Here is a 27988-nt window from a genome sequence, read left to right on the forward strand (position 1 = left end):
GTTAACTTTTATTGTTAGAGGGATTGCGTTTCGGAGCCATGAGGTCATGTTGCAGCTGTACAAAACTCTTGTGCGGCCGCATGTGGAGTATTGCGTGCAATTCTGGTCGCCACATTAGAGGAAGGATGTGGAAGCATTGGAAAGGATGTGCAGAGGAGATTTACCGGAATGTTGCCTGGTTTGGAGGGTAGATCTTATAACGGAAGGCTGAGGGACTTGAGGCTGTTTTCCTTAGAGAGAAAAAGGTTAAGAGGTGACTTAATTGAGGCATACATGATGATCTGAGGATTAGATTGGGTGGACAGTGAAAGCCTTTTTCCTCGGATGGTGATGTCTAGCACGAGGGGACATAGCTTTAAATTGATGGGAGATAGATACAGGACAGGTGTCAGAGGTGGGTTATTTACTCAGAGAGTAACAAGGGCGTAGAATCCCCTACCTGCAACAGCAGTGGACTCGCAAACATTAAGTTCATTCAAAAGATCATTGGGTAGACATATGGACGATAAGGGAATAGTGTAGATGGGCTTTAGAGTGGTTTCACAGGTCGGCGCAACATCGAGGACCGAAGGTCCTGTCCTGCACTGTAATGTTCTATGTTCTATGTTCTAAGTCTTGAAAAAAAACTTTAAACAGAAGCACATAAGGTTAAAATCACGACTGAGAGCAGTTAGTAGTTTAAAATCACCAAAGTATCGACTTACAGTATTTAGATTACAGATGGAGAGACTAATACCCCTTCTGGCTGTGACTGCAGCTATCCAGCTCTGAAAACGAAACTAAAACATACCTTGCAGCAAATCGATTAAAATCAAAGTAAAAAGCTGAAGGACAGCCCAGCTCCACCCACACTCTGACATCACTGATAAACATCCACTTCTTCAATGTACATTTCTTAAACACCCATTTCTTAAAGCTACTCTACATGACACCTCCCCCAAGAAAAAAAGCCCATCAACTTCAAGATGGTTTCTTTTTTCACCTATTAACTTTCCTTTAAGAAATGCACACAGTAAATATACTTTTTCGCTTCAAAAAAACAACACAGACAAACAGATACAATAATACAGTCCATATTTTTTCTTCTCCCTCCAACTGAAATCCTTATCGATTGACAGTCACTTTGAACAAGAATGTCCTTGCACGATCCGTCCATTTGTCAATGCATCTGCAATTCTCGTTAAAGTCAGATACATTAGTTCAATCTGATCACAGAGTTCCCTGAAGTTCTCCAACACAGGAGCATTGGTTATCACAGTTTCAGGCTGTCAAATGCCTGTTGAAAGTCCGCTGACAACTTAAATTTTCGACGTTTGTTCAGCAAGTCCACCAGTGGAGCAACAACGCTGCAAATATTCGATTCAAATTTCCGGTAAAATCCACTCCTACCATGAAATCTAATTATTTCCGGTCGTGTGGAGAGTATCGGAAACTCCGAATAGTTGTTGGTTTCACATCCCGTGTGACCATTCCACCCTGTCCGATTGTATGGCCAAGGAAAGTGACTTGGGCTTTTCCAGATCCCCATTGGCTAGGTATACCACCAAACCCGCCCCCTGAAGTCGATCGGATAACTCCATCAGATGTTTTAAATGTTCTTTCCATGTCTGGCTGCAAATTACCAGATCGTTGTTGGATACCACACAATTGGGTAATCCTGAAACAACTTTGTTAGTTAACCGTTTGAATGTGGCTGGGGCGTTTTTCATGCCAAATGGCATAACGTTGAATTGTTATACACCATCTGGAGTCACAAAAGCTGAAATTTCCTTCGCCCTTTCGGATAAAGGCACCTGCCAGTAACCTTTATGTAAACCAAGTTTGGAAATAAATGCTTATTGTCCAACAATCTTCTCAATACAATCTTCCAAACGTGGGTAGGATAAGAGTCCGTTCTTATAACTGCATTAACCTTTCTATGGTCCACACACATCCGTTGCGTACCGTCTGGTTTTGGCACCATCACTATGGGTGAGCTTCATTGGCTGCAAACCACTTCAATTATGCCATTTTTAAGCATACTCTCAATCTCTCTGTTAACCTGTGCCACTTTTAAAGATTTAAGTCTGTATGGATGTTTTTGATTGGAACAGCATTTCCCACATCTGTAGCCATTTTAGTGCTTCCCAATTTATCGCCACAAACTTGCCCATGTGATATCAATAACTCTTTCAGGTCAGTTCGTTTTTCCTCTGGAAGGTAACTCAACAATTTAGCACCATTTTGAGGAACATCCTCGTTTTCCAATTTAATTTGAGGTATGTCAAATTCACAGTCATCTGGATTTGGTTCGTGACTTTTAGTTAGACTACTTACAACCTCATTTTTCTCTCCTTCCATTTAAAAGTACTCTTTAAGCATATTCACATGACACTCTCGGTGAGTCCTACTTCTATCTGGTGTTTTTAACCACATAATTCACCTCACTTAATTTCCTCTCATTCTGATAAGGTCCACAAAGCCTTACTTTTAAAGGTTCACCTACCACTGGTAACAATACTAAAACTTTATCTCCACAGGCAAAACTACGAACTTTGGATTTATTGTCCGCTATCCGTTTCATCACATTTTGTGCACCTTTTAAATGTTGTCTAGCCAATTCACCTGCTCTATTTAATTGTTCCCTATAGTTTGACACATCATCCAATAATGTAAGTTCCGATTTCTCACTCACCAATTTTTCCTTAATCAATTTAAGTGGTCCTCTTACCTCATGACCAAAAACTGGTTCAAAAGGACTACATTTGGATGACTCATTAGGTGCATTCCTAATTGCAATCAGTACGAATGAAATTCTTTATCCCAATCCTCTGGATAATCCTAACAATACGCCCTCAACATTGTCTTTAATGCCTGATGCCACCTTTCTAATGCTCCCTACGATTCTGAATGGTACGCAGTTGATTTAAATTGTTTTATTCCTCAGCTATCCATAACTTCTTTGAATAACCTTGAGGTAAAATTTGATCCTTCATCCGATTGCATTTCTGTCGCCAGTCCAGATCTCGTAAAAAAATTAAGTAATTCCTCCACAATCGTTTTAGCTGTACTATTACGTACTGGGATGGCTTCTGGAAACCGAGTTGACACATCCATTGTAGTCTAAAGATATTGATTTCCACTTTTCGTTTTATGAAGCGGTCCTACGCAATCAATTATGACCCTTGTCAAAGGTTCCACAAATGCTGGAATGGGTATTAAGGGCGCTGGTTTTATCATCGCTTGAGGTTTCCCTCTCACTTCACATGTGTGACATGATTGACAAAATTTAACTACATCTGTATGTAGTCCAGGCCAATAAAAATGTTTTTGTAGTTTAGCTTGAGTTTTCCGTATTCCCAAATGACCTCCCACTGGTAACACATGTGCAACTCGCAACACATCCTTTCTACCGGCAATACTACTTGATGAACCTCTGCCCACTTTTCATCCGCCTGCATATGTAATGCTCTCCATTTTCTCATCAAGACATCACTTTTACGGTAATAACACTCTGGTTTATACTCAGATTCCTCTTCCGTGTGTGCTTTCTGATACATCCGTTTTATTTCTATATTATTTTGTTGTAACTCCGCCAATTTTCCAGAACTAAAAATATCCGCCTCATCCTCCACCTGTTCTTGTTATTTTTCAACCACCTGATCAAAAATCGTTTCTGATAATTGCACTTCAACTTCATCTTCACTCATTGATTTCTCCTCTTGTCTCAACCTGTGACTTTGCGACCTTGTCACTACACAATCCGGAAAAATTCCAGGATATTCGTCCTTCAACACTTCAGTTGTCTGATTTTCCACTGGCTTATCAACCACAGTAGGCAGCACTCCCACCTGCGATCCAGCTGTATCATTACCCAAGACAAACTGTATTCCTGGACAAGATACTTTCTCTATTACTCCTACTACCACTTCACCACTCTTCACTGGACTTTCCAACATTACCTTATACAATTGACTACTCCTCTCACCCTGAATTACACATATTACCACCTTTTCTGGCAACATTCTTCCCAAACTACATAACTCCTCATTTCTTCCTATTAAAGATTGTCTAGCTCCCGTATCTCTTAAATTTGTGAATTCTATACCTCCTCCTCCTGATACACATGAGTAAACTTTACCCACGCAAGTAAATTCTTTCAAGTGACCTGGCATCTCTTTCATCAATCACCTCTTGATCAGGCTGTACAATCTTTTGCACCTCCTTCGCTTCACTTGGGCTTTCCTTTACCACTTTAACAAACACCACTGTCTTATCCTGTTTTACCACATCAGTCTTCCCAGTGCTTTTCTTCAACCACCAACACTGTGACTTAATATGGCTTTATTTATTACAGTGAAAACATTTGAAACTCTTCATTTCGTTTCCACCCTACTGGATTTATTTTTTAATCTGAGGTACACTCTCCTTTATATCGCCCATCAGATCACCTTTACTTTTACCACTTGAGTATTTCTCATGTCCCCAGTTTCTCTCTCTCACAGGCTGAAACTGATGTCGGAAACCAAGCTTTGACTTATGAACTAATTCTGCTTTTCTGCTGCTAATCTCTCAGTTTTAACCGTCTGTTCTTCCAGATGAGTCCTCACTACATCAGGAATTGAATTTTTAAATTCCTCCAAAAGTATAATTTCTCCGAGAGCTTCAAACGTTTTGTCTATTTTCAAAGCCCTGATCCACCTATCAAAATTACTCTGTTTGAACCTTTGAAACTCCATGCACGTTTGACCAAATTCTTTCCTTAAAATTCTAAACCTTTGTCTGGAGGCTTCAGGCATTAGTTCATATGCACCCAAGATGGGCATTTTCACCTCCTCATACGGCCCAGATACCTCCTCCGGTATTGATGCAAACACTTCACTAGCTTTGTTTGATTCAGTAATACCCGCATTTGCTGTGACCATTTCATTTGTACAGCCAACTTCTCAAATGAACTGAAAAAGGCTTCTACCTCCTTCTCTTCAATCCTTGGCAATGCTTGGATATATTTAAATAGATCCCCACAAAACCTTCAACTATGACGCTCTTTCTCACCATCCTCATCACTATCATCCAACTGTACGTTTCCCTTTACGATTGCTAATTTTAACTGAGTATCATGTTTCATGGCCATTTTCTGAAGTTCAACCTCTATCTCTTTAACTTTTTGCCTGATCTGTATCTCCCTTTCTCTTTCTTTTTCCTCTCTATCTCTTTCGTATTCAATCTGCTTTAATTCTTTCTCATGTTCCATTTGTTTAATTTGCAACTGCATTTGTGCCATTTCCAATGAGTCAAACTGTATCTCAGGCAACTTTCCAATGCTTAGCCACCGCAGTAGTTCCCTCATCTTTTCGCATTTTCATAGATTATCATAGATTATCATAGAATTTACAGTGCAGAAGGAGGCCATTCGGCCCTTCGAGTCTGCACCGGCTCTTAGAAAGAGCACCATACCCAAGGTCAACATCTGCAACCTATCCCAGTAACCCCACTCAACACTAAGGGCAATTTTGGACACGAAGAGCAATTTGCCATGGCCAACCCACCTAACCTGCACATCTTTGGACTGTAGGAGGAAACCGGAGCACCCGGAGGAAACCCTCGCACACACGGGGAGGATGTGCAGGCTCCGCATAGACAGTGACGCAAGCCGGAATCGTACCTAGGACCCTGGAGCTGTGAAGCAATTATGTTATCCACAATGCTACCGTGCTGCCCCATTTTGTCAGGAAATGTTAACTGCAATGTTTTTGCCAAATCTAACAGTCTGCTTTTAGTCTCTGTCCGCAAGGTACTGTGTGTGACCGTCGCCACCCCCAAAGACGCCAGGGCCTCTGAAAGAGCCATTGTCCACAACACACTCCACAAAAAACTAGAATATCACCCTTGATAAGCAACCACAATATGCTCACCCCTCACTGTGTTTAAGTTCACTAAACCAATCCAATAAGCAGACTTTTATTGCGGACGAGCCCCCAATTTGTTTTGCCCCCAAAGTATATCGTGGAGTTCAACTGAACCCACAATTTTACTAATTGTGGTATGGAGAGCACACGGCCCTCGACAAGAGTGGTACAGCAGGAATGGGAAAGTATTTCTTAAAGCTAGACAATGTTTATTCAATGAACTCAAGTTAACCTTTTTAAAACAAACAGTGAACATCTGAGCAACCATTAATTCAAATACAACCCCCAAAGAATTCAACACTGAGTAATCCATAAGCTGTCTTTTTAACATCCTGAAGGTTAAGGCACCTTTTACCAGAAGCACCTTCAGTTGACATTCACTACTGAGAACATTTATAATTCTGAATTTCCAAATGATCAAGAGATAGTCTTTTGATGGCAGAGAGAACAGCAGTACACCAGCTTTGTCTGGCGTCAGCTCCAACAATGAAAACGAAACTAAAACACACCCTGCAGAAAGCAGCCAAAAACGAAAGTAAAATGCTGACACAGCCCAGCCCCACCCACTCTCTGGCATCACTGCAGTAATACGCACCCATTTCTTAAAGGTACTCTCACCACGTATATTTACATACACACACATTTATAAACACCCATTTCTTAAAGGTACTCTCAAATTACAATATACTGCCCAGGGACCAGAGTATTTTAATGATAAACTACCCAAGAACCACTGTAAATAATGGTCTCCTGCCCAGGGCTCAGTGTATTATAATAATATACTACCGAGGAACCACGGTAAATAATGATAAACAGCTTAGTGTCCACTGTACCTAATGATAAACTACAAAGGGAAAACTGGAAATAATGGTATCATGCCCAGGGACTTCAGTAAAGAATGACATTCTATCGAGGGAACAATGTAAATACTGATACGCTATCCAGGACCACGCCAACACGTAATATACTGCAGAGGTACACCTACAAATATAGATAGACAATCAAGGAACCACTGTGAATAATGATATACTACACAGGGACCACTGTAAAGAATGATGTACTCCACACAGAACACTGACAATAAAGATATATAACTTAGGAACCACTGTAAATAACGATATACGACCAAGGGAGCACTGTAAATAAATATATACTACCCAGTGAGCACGGTAAGTAATGAATATGGTCGACAGAAACCACTGAAAACGATGCTATCCATTTTAGGAACCACTGTAAAAAATTATACATTGCCCTGGCACCACTGTAAACAATGAAATAGTACCAAGGAACCACTATAAACAATGATATACTGCAAAGGGACTGTAAGTAACGATGTACTATCCTGCGACCACTGTAAATAATGGCGGACTATCCAGGGATAAATAATGATATACTGCACAGGGAATAATGTAAATAATGATATAAAATAAAAGGGCCACTGTAAATAATAGTATCCTACACAGGGTCCATTGTAAATAATGATATAATACCCAGGGAAGATTCTAAGTAATATTATACTACACAGGGGACACTGTAAATAATGATATATCATCCAGCAACCACTGTAAAAAGTGAAACACTGCCCAGGGCCACTATGAATAATAATATATAACGCAACGACCTCTGTAAATAATGATAAACTACAGAGGGGCCACTGTAAATAATGATATACTACCCAGGGATCACAGTAAATAATGATAGATTTCAAGGGACCGCTGTAAATAGTGATATAATGCCAGGGACCACTGTTAATAATAACATACCACATAGGGACAACTGTAAATAAAAATATATTACTCAAGGACCACTGTAAATAATAGCATACTACCCAGGGTCCACTGTAAATAATGGCATACTATCTAGGGACCACTGTAAGTCATGAAATTCCACTCTGGGATCGTTGTAAATAATTATGTATTACCCATATTCATTATTTACCGTGCTCACTGGGTAGTATATATTTATTTACAGTGCTCCCTTGGTCGTTGCGTTATATATTATTATTCATAGTGGCCCTGGGCAGTGTTTCACTTTTTACAGTAAAACATAATATACTGCCCAGGGAACACTGTAAATAATGACATACTGCCCAAGGACCACTGTAAAAAATGATATACTACCGAGGGACCACTATAATTGATATACTACACAGGGACCACTGTAAATAGTGACATGCTGCCAGGGACTAGTGTAAATAATGATATACTGCACAGGGACAACTGTAAATAATGATATTCCACCCAGCAAAAACTGTAAATATTGATATACTACCCAGGGCCACTGTAAATAATGATATACAATCCAGGGACTACTGTGAATAATGAAATTCCACCCTGGGACCGTTGCAAATAATCGTCCACTACATCGGGACCACTGTAAATAATGACGTACTGCACAGGGAACTCTGCAAATAATAATTTACTACCAAGGGACCACTGTAAATAATCATAAACTACCCAGGGACCACTGTAAATAATGATAAATTACCCAGAGACCACTTTAAATAACGTTATACGACCAAGGGATCACTGCAAATAATGATATACTAGCCAGTGAGCACAATAAATTATGATATACGACCCAGGGACCACTGTAAATCATGATACACTATCCAGGGACCACTGTAAAATAAGATGACCTCTGCAAGGACCACTGTAAATAATGATATTCCACCCAGCAAAAACTGTAAATATTGATATACTACCCAGGGCCACTGTAAATAATGATATACAATCCAGGGACTACTGTGAATAATGAAATTCCACCCTGGGACCGTTATAAATGATAGTGCACTACATCGGGATCACTGTAAATAATGACGTACTGCACAGGGATCTCAGCAAATAATAATTTACTACCAAGGGACCAGTGTAAATAATCATAAACTACCCAGGGACCACTGTAAATAATGATAAATTACCCAGAGACCACTTTAAATAACGTTATACGACCAAGGGATCACTGCAAATAATGATATACTAGCCAGTGAGCACAATAAATTATGATATACGACCCAGGGACCACTGTAAATCATGATACACTATCCAGGGACCACTGTAAAATAAGATGACCTCTGCAAGGACCACTGTAAATAATGATATTCCACCCAGCAAAAACTGTAAATATTGATATACTACCCAGGGCCACTGTAAATAATGATATACAATCCAGGGACTACTGTGAATAATGAAATTCCACCCTGGGACCGTTATAAATGATAGTGCACTACATCGGGATCACTGTAAATAATGACGTACTGCACAGGGATCTCAGCAAATAATAATTTACTACCAAGGGACCACTGTAAATGCTTATATGCGAGTCAGGGACGACTGTCAATAAGGGCTTACCATCCAGAGCCAACTGGAAATAAAGATATACTACCCAGGGACGACTGTAAATGATGACATGCTACACAGGGACAAATGTAAATAATGATATACTATCCAGGGACCTCTGTTAATAGTGACATTTCACCCTAGGACCGATCAAAATAATGATATACTACCCAAGGTCCATTGATAATAATGATGTACTGCATAGGGGGTCACTGTAAATAATGAAATTGCACCCTGAGACCGTTGCAAATAATGAGGTACTGCACAGGGACCACTGTAAATAATCATAAACTACCCAGGGACCACTGTAAATAATGATAAATTACCCAGGGACCACTTTAAATAACGTTATACGACCAAGGGATCACTGCAAATAATGATATACTAGCCAGTGAGCACAATAAATTATGATATACGACCCAGGGACCACTGTAAATCATGATACACTATCCAGGGACCACTGTAAAATAAGATGACCTCTGCAAGGACCACTGTAAATAATGATATTCCACCCAGCAAAAACTGTAAATATTGATATACTACCTAGGGCCACTGTAAATAATGATATACAATCCAGGGACTACTGTGAATAATGAAATTCCACCCTGGGACCGTTGTAAATAATAGTGCACTACATCGGGACCACTGTAAATAATGACGTACTGCACAGGGATCTCTGCAAATAATAATTTACTACCAAGGGACCACTGTAAATACTTATATGCGAGTCAGGGACGACTGTCAATAAGGGCTTACCATCCAGAGCCAACTGGAAATAAAGATATACTACCCAGGGACGACTGTAAATGATGACATGCTACAGAGGGACAAATGTAAATAATGATATACTATCCAGGGACCTCTGTTAATAGTGACATTTCACCCTAGGACCGATCAAAATAATGATATACTACCCAAGGTCCATTGATAATAATGATGTACTGCATAGGGGTCACTGGAAATAATGAAATTGCACCCTGGGACCGTTGCAAATAATGAGGTACTGCACAGGGCCAACTGAAAATAATCACATACTCCCCAGGGACGACTGTAAATAGTGATATACTATCCCGGAACCACTGTAAATAATGATATACTACCCAGAAACAACTGTAAATAATGAAATTCCACCCTGGGACCGTTGTAAATAATGATGTACTACCCAGGGACCGCTGTAAATAATTGGTAACTGCCAAAGGACCGCTGTAAATAATGACATTCTACACTGGGACCGTTGTAAATAATATTGTACTGCACAGGGCCCACTGAAAATAATGACATACAACCCAGGGACCACTGTAAATATTGATAAACTACCCACGAACCCCTGTAAATAATGATATTCTACCCAGGGACCACTGTAAATAATGATATATTCCCCAGGGACCACTGTAAATAATGATATACTATCCAGGAACTACTGTAAATATTGCAATTCCACCCTGGGACCGTTGTAAATAATGATGTACTACACAGGGAACACTGTAAATGACATTCTGCCCAGCGACCACTGTAAATAATGATATACTACACAGGGACCACGGTACAGAATGATATACTATCCAGGGCCAATGAAAATAATGAAATGAAATACCACCCTGGGACCGTTGTAAATAATGATGTACTACCCAGGGACCACTGTAAATAATCATAAACTACCCAGGGATACCTGTAAGTAATGACAAATTACCAAGGGACCACTGTAAATAAAGATGAACTCTCCAGGGACCACTGTAAATAATGAAATTCTCCGCATGGAGCGTTGTAAATATTGATGTACTACACAGGTATCACTGTAATTGATGATATACCGCCCAGTGACCACTGTAAATAATGGTATTCTGTCGAGGGACCACTGTAAACATTGATAAACTACACAGGGATCATTGTAAACAATGACGGTCTTCGCAGGGATCTCTGTAAATAATGATATACTGCACAGAGACCACTGTAAGTAATGATATACTACACAGCAACCACTGTAAATAATGATATACCACCCAGGGACCACTTTATATAATGATATACGACCAAGGGACCACTGCAAATAATGATATACTAGCCAGTGAGCACAGTAAATAATGATGTACTACCCAGGGACCACTGCAAATCATGATACACTATCCAGGGACCACTGTAAATTAAGATGACCTCTCCAAGGACCACTGTAAATAATGAAATTCCACGCTGTGACCGTTGTAAATAATGATATCGACACAGGGTCCAGTGTAAATAATGACATGCTGCCCAGGGACCACGACAAATAATGATATACTACACAGGGACCACTGTAAATAGTTATTTACTGCCCTGGGACCACTGTAAATAATCATATACTACCCAGGGGCCACTGTAAATAATGAAAGTCCACACTGGGACAGTTGTAAATAATAATATACTACACAGGGATCACAGTAAATTGTGGTATACTGTCCAGGGACTATTACAAATAATGACATACCACACAGGGACCACTGAGATAAATTGTATACTGACCAGGGACGATTGTAAATAATGATCTTCTACACAGTAACCACTGTAAATATTGATATTCCACCCTGTGACTGTTGTAAATAATGATATACGTCACAGGGAACACTGTCAATAGTGACATACTGCCCAGGAACCACTGCAAATAATGACTTACTACCCAGGGAACATTGTAAAACATTATCTCCCGCCCCGGGACCACTGTAAATTATGATATACCACCCAAGGACCACTGTAAATAACGATATACAATCCAAGGACCTCTGTGAATAATGAAATTCTACCCTGGTTCCGTTCAAAACTATTATATACTATGCAGGGGGCATTGTTTCTGAGGATATACAACCCAGGGACCGCTGTAAATAATGAATTTCCACTCTGGGACCGTTGTAAATAATGATGAACTGCACAGGGACCACTGATAATAATGACATACTGCCCAGCGGCTACAGTAAATAATGATATACTACCCAGGAACCGCTGTAAATAATGATATACTCACCAGGGACCACTGCATTGAACGAAACACTACCGAGGGAGCACTGTAAATAATTATATGCTACCCAGAGATAACTGTAAACAATGAAAATCCATCGTGGGACAGTTGTAAAGAATGATGTACTACACAGTGACCACTGTAAACGACACACTGCCAAGCGACACATAAATATTGATATCATACCCAGAACCACTGTTAATAATGATATAATATCCAGGGACCACATGTAAATAATGATATCATACCCAGGAATCACTGTTAATAATGATATAATATCCAAGGACCACTGTAAATAATGACATACTAACTAGGGACCACTATAAATAATGGTATACTATCGAGGGACCACTGTAAATAATGATAGACTACACAGGGACCACTGTAAATAATGACATATTGCCCAGGACCACTGTATATAATGATGTACTACCGAGGGACCAGTGTAAGTAATGATATACTACCAAGGGACCACTGTAAATAATGATATACTATCCAGGGCCACTGTAAATAATGAAATGAAATACCACCCTGGGACCGTTGTAAATTATGATGTTCTACCCAGGGAGCACTGTACATAATGATAAACTCGCCAAGGATACGTGTAAATAATGATATACTACCGAGGGACCACTGTAAATAATGATATACTACATAGGGACCAGTGTAAGTAATACTGGCCAGGAACCAGTGTAAATAATGATATGCTGCACAGGGACCACTGTAAATAATGATATACTACCCAGGGCCACTGTAAATGATCATAAACTGCCAAGAGATACCTGTAAATAATGATAAATTACCCAGGGACCACTGGAAATAAAGATGAACTCCCAGGGACCACTGTAAATAATGAAATTCTACGCATGGACCGTTGTAAATAATGATGGACTACACAGGGACCACTGTAAATAATGATATATCGTCCAGGGACCACTGTAAATAATGATATCCTACCGAGGGACCACTGTAAATAATGACATACCACCCAGGGACCACTTGAAATAATGATATACGGCGAAGGGATCACTGCAAATAATGATATACTAGCCAGTGAGCACAGTAACTAATGAGATACTACCAAGGGACCACTGTAAATAATGATATACTATCCAGGGCCACTGTAAATAATGAAATGAAATACCACCCTGGGACCGTTGTAAATTATGATGTTCTACCCAGGGAGCACTGTACATAATGATAAACTCGCCAAGGATACGTGTAAATAATGATATACTACCGAGGGACCACTGTAAATAATAATATACTACATAGGGACCAGTGTAAGTAATACTGGCCAGGAACCAGTGTAAATAATGATATGCTGCACAGGGGCCACTGTAAATAATGATATACTACCCAGGGGCCACTGTAAATAAAGATATACTATCCAGGGCCACTGTAAATGATCATAAACTGCCAAGAGATACCTGTAAATAATGATAAATTACCCAGGGACCACTGGAAATAAAGATGAACTCCCAGGGACCACTGTAAATAATGAAATTCTACGCATGGACCGTTGTAAATAATGATGGACTACACAGGGACCACTGTAAATAATGATATACCGTCCAGGGACCACTGTAAATAATGATATCCTACCGAGGGACCACTGTAAATAATGACATACCACCCAGGGACCACTTGAAATAATGATATACGGCGAAGGGATCACTGCAAATAATGATATACTAGCCAGTGAGCACAGTAAATAATGAGATACTACCCAGGGACCACTGTAAATCATGATACACTTTCCAGGGACCACTGTAAATTAAGTTGACCTCTCCAAGGACCACTGTAAATAATGATATTCCACCCAGCAAAAACTGTAAATATTGATATACTACCCAGGGCCACTGTAAATAATGATATACAATCCAGGGACGACGGTGAATAATGAAATTCCACCCTGGGACCACTGTAAATAATGACGTACTACACAGGGAACTCTGCAAATTATAATTTACTACCAAGGGACCACTGTAAATACGTATATGCGAGTCAGGGATGACTGTCAATTAGTGCATACCATCCAGAGACCACTGCAAATAAAGATATACTACACAGGGACAACTGTAAATAATGAGACACTTTCCAGGGACCACTGTAAATATTGAAATTTCACCCTGGCACCGTTGTAAATAATGATGTACTACAGAGGAACCACTGAAAATAATGATCCACTGTCCCGGGACCACTGTAAATAATGATATACTGCCCAGGGACCTCTGGAAATAATGACATACTACCGAGGGACCTCTTTAAAAAATGAAATACTATCCAGTGGCCACTGTAAATAATGATACCTAACCAAGGTCACTGTAAATAATGATATTCTAGACTAATGTAAACGATGATATACTGCACAGGTACCATTGTATAAAATGGTATCCTGCTCAGGGACCACTGTAAATAATGATATTCTGCTCAGGAGCCACTGTAAGTAATGATACTCTACCCAGGGCACCTGTAAATAATGATTCACTGCCCATGGACTACTGCAAATTAAGATATACTATCCAGGACCACTGTAAATAATGATATACTACGCAGGGACCAGTGTATATCCGAATATACTGCACAGGGATCACTGTAAATAATGATATTCTACTCAGGGACCTCTGTAAATAATGATATACTACCCAGGGGCCACTGTAAATAATGATATGCTATCCCGGGACCACTGTAAATAATGATATAATACCCAGTGACCACTTAAAATAACGATGCCTACTCGAGGCCACTGTGAATAATGAGAGAGATGCAGAGAGAGGGGAAAGAAAATAGAGGAACAGAGAGAGAGTTACAGAGCGAGAGGATAAGAGAGAGATACAGAGAGATATAGGTGGAGGGATACAGAAAGAGATACAGGGAGAGAGATTCTGAGAGAGAGTTATGATAGAGTAACAGAGAGAGGGAGGTACAGAAGGAGGGAGAGAGAGAGACACAGGAAGAGGTACAGATTGAAAGCACGATACAGAAAGATTGGATTGGACTGAATTTGGTTTGCTTTTTGATTATTGTCCCGTGTACCTAGATAGAGTGAAAAGTTCTCAGCTCAACAGGTCATTGAGTACATGGAAAGAAATGAAAAACGATACAGAGAGAGAGATACAGAGAGGGAGAATGGTACGGAGAGGTGCAGAGAGAGAGATACAGTGAGGGAGGTACAGAGAGAGACAGATACAGAGCGATACAGAGAAAGCGTTACAGAGAGACATATAGAGCTAGAGATAGGGAGAGCGTTACAGAGTGAAATACGGAGAGCGTTACAGAGAGAAATATGGAGAGAGAGATAGGGAGAGCGTTACAGAGTGAAATACGGAGAGCGTTACAGAGAGAAATATGGAGAGAGATACGGAGAGAGATTGGGAGAGAGATATGGAGAGAGATACAGCGAGAGATACGGCGTGAGATACGGCGAGAGGTACAGAGACAGATACAGAGAGAGCGATACAGAGAGAGACAGAGAGAGAGATATAGAGACAGATACAGAGAGAGATACAGAGAGGGATACAGAGAGAGATACAGAGAGATATAGCGAGAAATACAGCTAGAGATACAGAGAGACACACAGAGAGACACAGAGAGAGATGCAGAGAGAGATACAGAGAGAGATACAGAGAGAGATACAGAGAGATATACAGCGAGAGATACAGCGAGAGATACAGCAAGAGATACAGAGAGAGAGATACAGAGAGAGGGAGAATGGTACGGAGAGATACAGAGAGAGAGACCCAGAGAGAGCGATGCAGAGAGAAATAGAGAGAGAAGTAGAGAGAGAGATTGAGAGAGAGATGCAGAGAGAGATGCAGAGAAACGGAGAGAGATACTGAGAGAGATACAGAGAGAGATACAGAGAGAGATACAGGGGGAGTACAGCGAGAGATACAGCGAGAGATACAGAGAGAGACAGAGAGAAAGAGGGAGAATGGTACGGAGAGATACAGAGAGATACAAAGAGAGCGATACAAAAAGAGGGATACAGAGAGAGAGATACAGAGACAGATACAGATAGAGATACAGAGAGAAAATACAGAGGGAGATACAGAGAGAGATACAGAGAGAGGGAGAAATTCTGAGAGAGATTCTGAGAGAGATACTGCGAGAGATAAAGAGAGATACAGAGAGAGATGCGGAGAGAGGGAGAGATTCTGAGAGAGATTCTGAGAGGATACGGAGAGAGATAAAGAGAGAGTTACAGAGAGAGAGATACAGAGAGATAGATACAGAGAGAGAGATACACAGAGAGAGAGAGTGGTACAGAGAGACACAAAGAGAGAGATACAGAGAGAGAGAGAATGGTCCGGAGAGATACAGCTGAATGGGAGCAGAGTCGGAGGGCGGTGGTCCAGTTGGTCCACTGGGCAGGTATATTCTGTAAGGTAAGAGGGGATGGTAGCTAGGCCAGTTGTAATCACCTCCTGCAGGATGTGGGTGGTGAGGGATATCCCCGGTGTCACAGCTGATTATACCTGCGGGAAGTGCACCCAACTCCAGCTCCTCAAAGACCGTGTTAGGGAAATGGAGCTGAAGCTGGATGAAGTTCGGATAATCCGGGAGGCAGAGGGGGTGATTGAGAAGAGTTACAGGGAGGTAACCACACCCAAGGTACAGGACAAGAATAGCTGGGTGACAGTCAGAGTGAAAAAAACAAACAGGCAATCAGTGCAAATACCCCTCGTGGCCGTTCCCCTTCAAAACAAGTATACCGTTTTGGATGCTGTTGGCGGGGCGGGGGGGTGACCTACCGGGGAAGGCCCTAACGGCCAGGTCTCTGGCATTGAGTCTGGCTCTTGGGCTCAGAAGGGAAGGAGGGAGAATAGAAAAGCAATAGTTGTAAGAGATTCAATGGTTAGGGGAATATATAGGAGATTCTGTGGTCGCGAGCGAGACTCCCGGAAGGTATGTTGCCTCCCGGGTGCCAGGGCCAGGGATCTCTCGGATCGTGTCTTCAGCATCCATAAGGGGGAGGGGGCAGGCAGAAGTCGTGGTGCACATTAGTACCAACGACGTAGGTAGGAAAAGGGGTGTGGAGGTAATAAACGAGTTTAGGGAGTTAGGCTGGAAGTTAAAAGCCAGGACAGACAGAGTTGTCATCTCTGGGTTGTTGCCGATGCCACGTGATAGCGAGGCTAGGGATAGGGAGAGAGTGCAGCTGAACACGTGGCTGCAGGAATGGTGCAGGAGGGAGAGCTTCAGGTATTTGGATAATTGGAGCACATTCTGGGGAAGGTGGGACCTGTACAAGCAGGACGGGTTGCATCTGAACAAGAGGGGCACCAATATCCTTGTAGGGAGGTTTTCTAGTACTCTTCGGAAGGGTTTAAACTAGTTTAGAAGGTGAATGGGAACCGGATTTGTAGTCCAGCAACTAATATAGCCGATATTCAGGCCAAGGCATGTCATGAGGCAGTGAAGGAGGGAATACTGACAACGGAGATTACTTGCAGACACGGAGATGCGTTGAAGTGTGTATACTTCAACACAAGAAGCATCAGGAATAAGGTGGGTGAACTTAAGGCATGGACCGGTACTTGGGACTACGATGTAATGGCCATCACGGAAACTTGGATAGAAGAGTGGCAGAAATGGTTGTTGGAGGTAAATCGTTAAAGATGTTTCAATTGGATTTCGGCGGGAGCGGTGCGCAAGTGATTTCTGGGAGGTAAATTTCTCCTTTAACAACACTTACCTTCACAGGAGCAGGCCATTGGATTTCGGCGGGAGCAAGTGATTTCTGGGAGGTAAGTTTCTCCATTGAAAACATTTACCTTCACAGGAGCAGGCCATTGGATTTCAGCGGGAGCGGTGCGCAAGTGATTTCTGGGAGGTAAGTTTCTCCTTTAAAAAACACTTATTTTCTGTTTTATTTTTTTCGACCCGCGGACTTCTGGGAAGAGCCCCCCCCCCCCCCCCCAACCAATAAATTCTGGTGGAGAGGAAACCCGAGACACTACACGTGTAGTGTCTCCCGCCCACCCTCCTCCTCTAAACAAATAATAAGATCCATTGGTGTGAGGTAAGTACCATATATTATTATTATTAGCAGGTCAAGGAGGCACAGCCGGAGTGAGAGAGATACAGACAGTGAGAATTTGGTAGTTTGGTGCAGTAAGGCAACCAGGAAAGGTAAATGGTTAATCTAATTGTGTTGTTTTTCAGTTAAAAGTGCAGGGTAGGGTCTGATTGGCTGAAGCTGTCCCCACCATAAAATTAAATTAAACTAATTAATTAATTAGTGATGGCTGGCCAGGTGATGTGCTTGAGCTGCTTGATGTGAGAGCTGGCAGATCCCATTGCGAGCTGCACCGACCACATCTGCAGTAAGTGTTGGCTGCTCGAAGAGCTCCGGCTCAGAGTTGATGAGCTGGAGTCTGAGCTTCAAACACTGAGGCACATCCGGGAGGGGAGATTTACCTGGACACTGTGTTTCAGGAGGCAGTCACACCTGTCAGAGTAAGTAGTTTAAATCCTGCTAGTGGCCAGGGACAGCAGGGTGTGACTGCAAGTCAGGCAGGTAAAGGGAACCAGCAGTCAGGAACTCAGGAGCCTCAGCCCTTGACTCTGTCCAACAGGTATGAGGCACTTGCGCCCTGTGTGGATGGCGAACAGGGTTGCAGGAAGAACGAGTCAGCTAACCAAGGCACCATGGTTCAGCAGGCCATTCAAGGGGAGGGAGTAAATAGGCAAGTTGTAGTTGTAGGGAATTCTCTTCTCAGGGGGATAGATAGTATCCTTTGTGAGCAGGATAAAGAGTCCCGCATGGTATGTTGCCTGCCCGGTGCTAGGGTGTGGGACATCTCTGACCGGCTTGAAAGGATACTGAAGAGGGAGGGGGAGGATCCAGTTGTTGTGGTCATGTCGGTACCAACAACATAGGCAAGTCTAGGAAAGAGGACCTGTTTAGAGATTATAAAGAGCTAGAATTCAAATTAAAAAACAGGTCCTCAAGGGTTATCATCTCCGGATTACTGCCCGAGCCACGTGCAAATTGGCATAGGGAGGCAAGAATAAGGGAAGTTAACACGTGGCTGAAAGAGTGGTGTGGGAGTAAGGGGTTCCTTTTCATGGGACACTGGCATCAGTGTTGGGACAGGGGGGACCTATACCGTTGGGATGGTCTCCACCTGAACCGAGCTGGGACCAGTGTTCTGGCGAAAAGAGTAAATAGGGTGGTCAATAGGACTTTAAACTAGAGATTGGGGGGGGGGGGGGAGGGAAAGTCAGGGAACCAAGAGGTGAAGTAATCAGCGGGGAGCGTAGCTGCTGAGGAATTTAAAAAAAACACGAACAGACAAAACTCAAGAGTGGTTACGATTGTCCCCATCCCATAAAATATGACACAGTGTATGGAAAGGCTCAGTAAATCAAGGTCCACCACACTAAGAAAACAAAAAGGGACGGTCAATAGAGAATGAAAGGTGCTATATTTAAATGCGCGCAGTGTACGGAACAAGGTAGATGAGCTTGTGGCCCAGATTGTGACTGGCAAGTATGATGTGGTAGGCATCACAGAGACATGGTTGCAGGGGGTTCAGGACTGGCATTTAAACATCCAGAGATTCACAACCTATCGAAAAGACAGAGAGGTGGGCAGAGGGGGCGGGGTTGCCTTGTTAATTAGGAATGAAATTAAATCAATAGCACTAAACGACATAGGGTCGGATGATGTGGAGTCTGTGTGGGTAGAGTTGAGGAACCACAAAGGCAAAAAAAACCATAATTGGAGTTATGTACAGGCCTCCTAACAGTGGTCAGGACCAGGGGCACAAAATGCACCACGAAATAGAAAGTGCATGTCAGAAAGGCAAGGTCACAGTGATCATGGGAGACTTTAACATGCAGGTGGACTAGGTAAATATTACTGCCAGTGGACCCAAGGAAAGGGAAGTCATTGAATGTTTACAGGAGGGCTTTTTGGAACAGCTTGTGATGGAGCCCACGAGGGAACAGGCCATTCTGGACTCAGTGTTATGTAATGAGCCAGACTTGATTAAAGATCTTAAAGTGAGGGAGCACTTAGGAGGCAGTGATCATAATATGGTCGAATTCAATCTCCAATTTGAAAGAAAGAAGGTAGAATCAGATGTAAAGGTGTTACAGTTAAATAAAGGTAACGACAGGGGCATGAGGGAGGAACTGACGAAAATCGACTGGGAGCAGAGCCTAGTGGGAAAGACAGTAGAACAGCAATGGCAGGAGTTTCTGGGAGTAATTGAGGACACAGTACAGAGGTTCATCCCAAAGAAAAGAAAGGTTATCAGAAGGGGGATTAGGCAGCCATGGCTGACAAAGGAAGTTAGGGAATGCATCAAAGCAAAAGAGAAAGCCTATAATGTGGCAAAGAGTAGTGGGAAGTCAGAAGATTGGGAAGGCTACAAAACCAAACAGAGGATAACAAAGAGAGAGATAAGGAAAGAGAGGATCAAATTTGAAGGTAGGCTAACCAGTAACATTAGGAATGAAATTAAAAGTTTCTTTAAATACATTAAAAACAAACGGGAGGCAAAAGTAGACATTGGGCTGCTCCAAAATGACGCTGGTAATTTTATGATCGGAGACAAGGAAATAGCCGAGGAACTGAATAAGTACTTTGCGTCAGTCTTCACAGTAGAAGAAATGAGTAATATCCCAACAATTCTGGAGAGTCAGGGGACAGAGTTGAATATGGTAGCCATCACAAAGGAGAAAGTGCTAGAGAAACTAAGAGGTCTAAAATTGATAAATCTCCCGGCCCAGATGGGCTACATCCTAGAGTTCTAAACGAGATAGCTGAAGAAATAGTGGAGGCGTTAGTGATGATGTTTCAAAAGTCACTGGAGTCAGGGAAAGTACCAGAGGATTGGAAAATCGCTGTTGAAACCCCCTGTTCAAGAAGGGAACAAAGAAAAAGATGGGAAATTATAGGCCAATTAGCCTAACCTCGGTTGTTGGCAAGATTCTAGAATCCATTGTTAAGGATGAGATTTCTAAATTCTTGGAAGTGCAGGGTGGGATTAGGACAAGTCAGCATGGATTTAGTAAGGGGAGGTCGTACCTGACAAACCTGTTAGAGTTCTTTGAAGAGATAACAAATAGGTTAGACCAAGGAGAGCCAATGGATGTTATCTATCTTGACTTCCAAAAGGCCTTTGATAAGGTGCCTCACGGGAGACTGCTGAGTAAAAGAAGGGCCCATGGTATTCGAGGCAAGGTACTAACATGGATTGACGATTGGCTGTCAGGCAGAAGGCAGAAAGTTGGGATAAAAGGTTATTTTTCGGAATGGCAACCGGTGACGAATGGTGTCCCGCAGGGTTCAGTGTTGGGGCCACAGCTGTTCTCTTTATATATTAACGATCTAGATGACGGGACTGGGGGCATTCTGGCTAAGTTTTCCGATGATACAAAGATAGGTGGAGGGGCAGGTAGTATGGAGGAGGTGGGGAGGCTGCGGAAAGATTTAGACAGTTTAGGAGAGTGGTCCAAGAAATGGCTGATGAAATTCAACGTGGGTAAGTGCGAGGTCTTGCATTTGGAAAAAAGAATAGAGGCGTGGACTATTTCCTTAACGGTGACAAAATTCATTATGCTGAAGTGCAAAGGGACTCGGGAGTCCTACTCCAGGATTCTCTAAAGGTAAACTTGCAGGTTAAGTCCGTAATTAAGAAAGCAAATGCAATGTTGTCATTCATCTCCATTGGCTTGGAATATAAAAGCAGGGATGTACTTCTGAAGTTTTATAAAGCATTAGTTAGGCCCCATTTAGAATACTGTGAGCAATTATGGGCCCCACACCTCAGGAAGGACATACTGGCACTGGAGCGGGTCCAGCGGAGATTCACACGGATGATCCCAGGAATGGGAGGCCTAACATACGATGAACGTCTGAGGATCCAGGGATTATATTCATTGGAGTTTAGGAGGTTGAGGGGTGATCTACCAGAAACTGACAAGATAATGAATGGCTTAGATAGGGTGGATGTAGGGAAGTTGTTTCCATTAGCAGGGGAGACTAGGACCCGGGGGAACAGCCTTAGAATAAAAGGGAGTCACTTTAGTACAGAGATGAGAAATTTCTTCAGCCAGAGAGTGGTGGGTCTGTGGAATTCATTGCCACAGAGGGCGGTGGAGGCCTCTGAGTTGAGTGTCTTTAAGACAGAATTTGATAAATTCTTGATTTCGCGAGGAATTAAGGGCTATGGAGAGAGAGCGGGTAAATGGAGTTGAAATCAGCCATGATTGAATGGTGGAGTGGACTCGATGGGCCGAATGGCCTTACTTCCGCTCCTATGTCTTATGGTCTTATGGTCTTAATAAGATTAGGGAGGGTGGTAAAAGAGGTGGGGGGTGGCATTGTTAATTAGAGATAGTATAACAGCTGCAGAAAGGCAGTTCAAGGAGTATCGGGCAGCACGGTAGCATTGTGGATAGCACAATTGCTTCACAGCTCCAGTGTCCCAGGTTCGATTCCGGCTTGGGTTACTGTCTGTGCGGAGTCTGCACATCCTCCCCGTGTGTGCGTGGGTTTCCTCCGGGTGCTCCGGTTTCCTCCCACAGTCCAAAGATGTGCAGGTTAGGTGGATTGGCCATGATAAATTGCCCTTAGTGTCCAAAATTGCCCGTAGTGTTGGGTGGGGTTACTGGGTTATGGGGATAGGGTGGAGGTGTTGACCTTGGGTAGGGGGCTCTTTCCATGAGCCGGTGCAGACTCGATGGGGCGAATGATCTCCTCCTGCACTGTACATTCTATTAAAATTATATCTGCCTACTGGGGTAGTATGGTTTGAAGTCAGAAATAGGAAAGGAGCAGTCACCTTGTTAGGAGTTTTCTATACTGTGGAGGAACAGATTGGGAAACAGATTTTGGAAAGGTGCAGAAGTCACAGGGTAGTAGTCATGGGTGATTTCAACTTCCTCAAACATTGAGTGGAAACTCTTTCGATCAAATAATTTGGATGGGGTGGTGTTAGTGCAGTGTGTCCAGGAAGATTTTCTAACACAGTATGTATATTGTCCGACCAGAGGGGAGGTAATATTGGATTTGGTACTTGGTAATGAACCAGGGAAAGTGATAGATTTGTTCGTGGGGGAGCATTTTGGAGATAGTGACCACAATTCTGTGACTTTCACTTTAGTAATGGAGAGGGATAGGTGCGTGCAACAGGGCAAGGTTTACAATTAGGGGAAGGGTAAATACGATGTTGTCAGACAAGAATTGAAGTGCATCAGTTGGGAACATAGGCTGTCAGGGAAGGACACACGTGAAATGTGGAATGTGTTCAAGGAACTGGTACTATGTGTCCTTGATATATATGTCCCGGTCAAGCAGGGAGGAGATGGTCGAGTGAGGGAACCATGGTTGACAAGAGAGGTTTAATGTCTTGTTAAGAGGAAAAAGGAGACTTATAGAAGGCTGAGGAAACAAGGTTCAGACAGGACGCTGGAGGGATACAAGATAGCCAGGAGGGAAATGAAGAAAGGGATTAGGAGAGCTAAGAGAGGGCATGAACAATCTTTGGCGGGTAGGATCAAGGAAAACCCCAAGGCCTTTTACACATATGTGAGAAATATGAGAATGACTAGAGCGAGGGTAGGTCCGATCAAGGACAGTAGCGGAAGATTGTGTATTGAGTCTGAAGAGATAGGAGAGGTCTTGAAAGAGTACTTTTCTTCTGTATTTACAAATGAGAGGGGCCATATTGTTGGAGAGGACAGTGTGAACCAGACTGGTAAGCTCGAGGAAATACTTGTTAGGATGGAAGATGTGTTGGGCATTTAGAAAAAGTTGAGGATAGACAAGTCCCCCGGGCCTGACGGGATATATCCAAGGATTCTATGTGAAGCAAGAGATGAAATTTCAGCGCCGTTGGAAATGAACTTTTCGTCCTCACTGTCAACAGGGGTGGTACCAGGGGATTGGAGAGTGGCGAATGTCGTACCCCTGTTCAAAAAAGGGACTAGGGATAACCCTGGGAATTGCAGGCCAGTTAGTCTTACTTCGGTGGTAGGCAAAGTAATGGAAAGGGTACGGAAGGATATGATTTCTGAGCATCTGGAAAGACACTGCTTGATTAGGGATAGTCAGCACGGATTTGTGAGGGGAAGGTCTTGCCTTACAAGTCTTATTGAATTCTTTGAAGAGGTGACCAAGCATGTGGATGAATGAAAAGCAGTGGATGTAGTGTACATGGATTTTAGTAAGGCATTTGATAAGGTTCCCCATGTTAGGCTTATGCAGAAAGTAAGGAGCGTAGGAAAGTGGGAAATTTGGCCAGTTGGATAACGAACTGGCTAACCAATAGAAGTCAGAGAGTGGTGGTGGACGGCAAATATTCAGACTGGATCCCAGTTACCAGTGGCGTACCGCAGGAATCAGTTCTGGGTCCTCTGCTGTTTGTGATTTTCATTAATGGCTTGGATGAGGTAGTCGAAGGATGGGTTAGCGTTCATTAACAGAGGGATTGGATTTATGAGCCGCGAGGTGATGATGCAGCTGTACAAAACTTTGGTAAGGCCACATTTGGATTACCGTGTACAGTTCTGGTCCCCTCATTTTAGGAAGGATGTGGAAGCTTTGGAAAAGGTGCATAGGAGATTTACCAGGATGTTGCCTGGAATGCAGAGTAGCTCTTACGAGGAAAGGTTGAGGGTGCTAGGCCTTTTCTCATTGGAACGGAGAAGGATCAGGGGCGACATGATAGAGGTTAATAAGATGATCAGGGGAATAGATAGAGTAGACAGTCAGAGACTTTTTCCCAGGGTGGAACGAACCATTACAAGGGGACATAATTTTAAGGTGAATGGTGGAAGATATAGGGGGGATGTCAGAAGTAGGTTCTTTACCCAGAGAGTAGTGGGGGCATGGAATGCACTGCCTGTGGAAGTAGTTGTGTCGGAAACATTAGGGACCTTCAAGCAGCTATTGGATAAATACATGGATTACGGTAGAATGATATAGTGTAGATTAATTTGTTCTTACAGGCGGCAGGGTTGCATTGCGGCTAGCACAATTGTTTCACAGCTCCAGGGTCCCGGGTTCGATTCCGGCTTGGGTCACTGTCTGTGCGGAGTCTGCACATCCTCCCCGTGTCTGCGTGGGTTTCCTCCGGGTGCTCCGGTTTCCTCCCACAGTCCAAAGATGTGAAGGTTAGGTGGATTGGCCATGGTAAATTGCCCTTAGTGTCCAAAATTGCCAGAAGTGTTGGGTGTAGGTTTTGACCTTGGGTAGGGTGCTCTTTCCAAGAGCCGGTGCAGACTTGATGGGCCGAATGGCCTCCTTCTGCAATGTAAATTCTATGATAATCTATGATTAATCTCGGACAAACGTTCGGCACGACATCGCGCGCCGAAGGGCATGTTCTGTGCTGTATTTTTCTATGTTCTATGTTCTGTACAGAGAGAGAGAGTGAGAGAGATACAGAGATACAGAGAGAGATACATAGAGAGAGAGATACAGAGAAGGAGATACAGAGAGAGATATATATAGAGAGAAATCCAGAGATATACAGAGAGAGAAAGATACAGAGAGAGAGATACAGGGAGAGAGATACAGAGAGAGAGTTAGACACAGTCATAGAGATGCACACAGAGAGGAAGAGGGAGATGCAAAGAGAATGATACGAAGAGAGATACAGAAATACATAGAGAAGTACAGGGAGAGATACAGTGATAGATACGGAGAGAGATACGAGAGAGTTACAGAGAGATATGCACAGAGATATGCACAGCATGATGCTGAGAGAGGGGAATAGAGCGATATTCAGAGAGAGGTGTAGAGAGATATAGCGGGGGGGGATACAGAGAGAGACGCAGGGAGAAAGAGTTAAATAAAGTCAGAGAGATACACACAGAGAGTCGAGAAATGCAGATCAAATGATACGGAGAGACATACAGAGATACAGAGAGAGGTACAGAGAGAGAGATGCAGTCACAGAGATGCACACAGAGAGGTAGAGAGATGCAGAGCGAATGATACGGAGAGAGATACAGAGGGAGAGAGATACTGACTGAAAGATACAGAGATGCAGTCTTAGACATGCACACAGAGAGGTACAAAGAACAACAAAGAACAAAGAAATGTACAGCACAGGAACAGGCCCTTCGGCCCTCCAAGCCCGTGCCGACCATGCTGCCCGACTAAACTACAATCTTCTACACTTCCTGGGTCCATATCCCTCTATTCCCATCCTATTCATGTATGTGTCAAGATGCCCCTTAAATGTCCCTATCGTCCCTGCTTCCACCACCTCCTCCGATAGCGAGTTCCAGGCACCCACTACCCTCTGCGTAAAAAACTTGCCTCGTACATCTACTCTAAACCTTGCCCCTCGCACCTTAAACCTATGCCCCCTAGTAATTGACCCCTGTACCCCGGGGAAAAGCCTCTGCCTATCCACTCTGTCTATGCCCCTCATAATTTTGTAGACCTCTATCAGGTCGCCCCTCAACCTCCTTCGTTCCAGTGAGAAAATGGTAGAGCGATGCAGAGAGAATGCTACTGAGAGAGATACAATGAGAAAGAGCTGCAGAGAGAGGTACAGGGAGAGATTGAGATTGAAATAGAGAGAGATGAAGAGATAAGACCGAGACAATGGGAGATGCAGAGAGAGGGATAATCAGAGAGTTGTAGGGAGAGAGATTCCGAGAGAGATGCATAGAGAGAGATAAACAGAGAAATAGGCAGTGAGAGATAAATACAGCGGAGACAGAGAGATTCAGGGAGAAAGATACAGAGCGAGAAACAGAGGCAGACCGAGTCAGATACAGGGAGAGATACAGAGAGCGATACAGAGAGAGAGAAAGAGAGAGGGAGACAAAGTGAGAGTTACAGACAGAGAGATACAGGCAGAGATATACAGAGAGAGATGCAGAGAGAGAGATACAGAGACAGAGATACAGAGACCGATAGCTCCAGAGACAGAGAGATACAGCGACAGATGCAGAGAGAGATACAGAGAGAGATACAGGGATAGGTACAGAGAGAGACATACAGAGACAGAAATATACTGAGAGAGATACAGAGAGAGAAATACAGAGGGAGAAATACAGAGAGAGAGATACAGAGAGAGAGATATATAGAGGGATACAGATAGAAAAACCGAGATAGATACAGAGAGTGACAGAAAGAGAGATACAGAGACAGATACAGAGAGAGGCAGAAGGTACAGAGGGAGATAGAGAGAGAGGTGCAGAGAGAGAGATACAGAGAGATACAGAGAGAGAGGTACAGATACAGAGATAAAAACCGAGAGTCATACAGAGAGTGACAGAGAGATACCGCGACAGATACAACGGGAGATACAGAAACAGAAGATACAGAGAGAGATACGGAGATACAGAAACAGAAGATACAGAGAGAGATACGGAGATACAGAGAGAGAGATACAGATGAGAGATGCAGAGAGAGAGATACCGATACAGAGAGAAAACCCCCAGAGAGATACAGAGAGTGACAGAGAGGGAGATACAGAGATAGATACAGAGACAGAAGGTGCAGAGAGAGATACAGAGAGAGATACAGAGGGAGATACAAAGGGAGATACAGAGATAGATGCAGAGAGATAGGTACAGAGAGAGAGATACAGAGAATGGTGCAGAGATAGGTACAGAAACTCAGAGTGAGAGACAGAGAGAGAGACACAGAGAGATACAGATAGGGTGATACAGAGAAAGATAAAGATACAGAGAGATGCTTAGAGAGATACAGAGAGAGTGATACAGAACGAGATACGGAGAGAGATTCAGAGAGAGGTACAGGGAGTGGTACAGAGAGAGATACAGAAAGA

Source organism: Scyliorhinus torazame, chromosome 20 (assembly GCF_047496885.1).
Source record: "Scyliorhinus torazame isolate Kashiwa2021f chromosome 20, sScyTor2.1, whole genome shotgun sequence".
Lineage (NCBI taxonomy): Eukaryota > Metazoa > Chordata > Chondrichthyes > Carcharhiniformes > Scyliorhinidae > Scyliorhinus > Scyliorhinus torazame.